Source organism: Engraulis encrasicolus, chromosome 8 (genome assembly GCF_034702125.1).
Source record: "Engraulis encrasicolus isolate BLACKSEA-1 chromosome 8, IST_EnEncr_1.0, whole genome shotgun sequence".
Taxonomy (NCBI): domain Eukaryota; kingdom Metazoa; phylum Chordata; class Actinopteri; order Clupeiformes; family Engraulidae; genus Engraulis; species Engraulis encrasicolus.
The window spans coordinates 46,110,380-46,112,879 of NC_085864.1; the positions used below are offsets into that span (position 1 = coordinate 46,110,380).

Genomic DNA, 2,500 nt, shown 5'->3' on the forward strand with positions numbered 1-2,500 from the left:
CAGTCTCAATAGCAGACTCAATGTTCCATATACAACATAATATTACAACATTACTTCCCAATCACATAGCACCACCACCCCCCCTCTCAATCCCTGACATCTATTTCCATTTGTGGCCAAAGCTCTCTTTTTAAGTCTCACCATTCCACTGTAAAGTCAATATTCCATAATACTGTAAGCGCTGGTGGAAAACCTTCAGCACTACAATATTACAACGTTACATCATGTAGGCTCGCTCTTAATTCCCCAACTCCCAATCAGGATCTACAACCCCCACCCTGACCCCCCCCACCCCCCCCACCCCCACCCATGCCATCATATCCCTGCATAGCATACCCTCCCCTGGTTAATCCCATATACTTTAGCCTAAATACATCCGTAAATCCATATGGAATATCATAGTAAGCATCTCACAGCAATACATTTGCTTGCGTTGCTGAAAACTGCTACTACAAATATTACAACGGCATTACCACTGTTCCCGACTGACACATCACAACTTGGTCAGAGGTGTCTAAAGTAAAAGTAAAAGTAAAAGTATTATTTGTGGTGTAATTACAACACCAGCACATGTCTTTACATAGCTGTCACACCATTTACTCCATTGTACCTAATGAGAAAGACGGACTGTGTTGTTACTGAAAAACACGGAAAACCCAACAAGGGCCCACCACAAACTTGATCCAACCAGTGCAGAGTTAGCTGATGGTAGGACAAGTACACAGGTCTACTGGTTACTCAGATAAGTTATTTGTGTTGGAAGGAAACAATGTTTCTTTTTACTTTTACTTTTGACACCTCTGAACTTGGTCATGCTACTCTCTCTGCCTGTGCTGTAAAAACAGTTGCAACAGGAGCTGTGTCTGCTGGCGGGGACCCAGTGGAACGGTCTGTAGGCCTACTACTGAAACTCTCTGCTTGTAGAAAATTGAAAAAGAAGTTCTGTATCTATCGCTCCGTGGTGTGTGTTTCATTTGTAATTAGTTTCAGTCAGTGACTCAGGCAGCGAGCACTACCTCCCTCCCTCTCCTCCCTCTCCACCCCCACCTCACACCCACACCCTGAATCCACCTCCTCTCTCTCCTCCTTCTGATACCCTTCATGCTCCCCACGCGGGGGGAACGTTACATCCTCCTCTCACACACTACTGCTGTGCTGAGATATCGAAAATGATCACAGGAGCATCGGCAAACTGACTGTCTGACAAACTGACTGTCTTAACGCTTTTATGCCCTCCTTTCTCCTCCCCTCACTCATCACTCTTTTCTACTGTCTCTTATAGTGTACTTTCTCTCTCTCTCTCTCTCTCTCTCTCTCTCTCTCTGGCGCACTCTCTCTCTCTCTCTCTCTCTCTCTCTCTCTCTCTCTCTCTGACATCTCTCTCTCTCTCTCTCTCTCTCTCTCTCTCTCTCTCTCTCTCTCTCTCTCTCTCTCTCTCTCTCTCTCTCTCTCTCTCTCTCTCTGCTTGCTGTTGCTGGTACTGTTCAGTGAAGGAATAAATATTTCAGCGAGCCGGGGAGCGTGTTCAGGCCTCAGCAGTTTCAGAGGCAATAGTTGTAGTCAGCAGCGCAGCTTATCTTTGAAGCTCTTCCAGCAGACTCATCGCACACACACATACACATGCACGCAAGCACGCATGCACGCATGCATGCACGCATGCAAGCACGCGCACACATAAGCACACACGCATGCAAGCATGCACAGATGCACACATGCACGCACCTGGGAGGAAGAATGTTGGGAGGCATTTCATCCACAGATGAGAAAACAATGGTCAAAGTAAAAGTTGACATTTTTCTAAAGTGCCCGAGTGTTTCGCTAACCTTTCAACACGATGGGTCACCCAGACTGAGCGAGCACACACACACACACACACACGCATAAGCACACGCACACGCACACACATACACACACACACACACGCACACGCATAAGCACACGCACACACATACACACATGCACACACACACACACACACACACACACACACACACACACACACACACACACACACACACACACACACACACACACACACACACACACACACACACACACACACACACACACACAGATGGCAAAAACTTGCTCACAAATGTCACTGTGGTGACAGAGTAGCAAAGATGAGGGTGGCAGTCACTTCGCTACAACACACAGTCCAGAGCTAGCTAAGTGACTCAAACCCAACGCAATGCTGTTTACCAAATGTAACGTGTTCGAGCACGTTGGCTTGCAGACCATAGTTTGGTTGTACAAGCGACTGACGTCTTCGCTGCACCCCTCCAATATCATACACCTTAATCTATGCTTTGTGTAGACTAAAATCTGTGTAAGCTTTGGGGGTATTGTGAAGTTTCACATAGCGTGGCATAGCATTCCATAGAGTACCACCATGTTTGTGCATGTTGGGGCAAAGTCACTGACGTCCAGCTTTTAAGCACGGCAGGTCTACATCCCTTGATGTGCATTGTGAAAAAATGCTTGTATGCACATAGCCCGA

General features: G+C 46.8%; 1 protein-coding gene across 1 annotated transcript in view; it reads left to right on the forward strand.

Annotated features, from left to right (window-relative positions):
- traf4a (tnf receptor-associated factor 4a) overlaps positions 1-2,500 on the forward strand; it is a 95,040-nt gene that overhangs the window by 42,596 nt on the left and 49,944 nt on the right. The window lies entirely within an intron of this gene.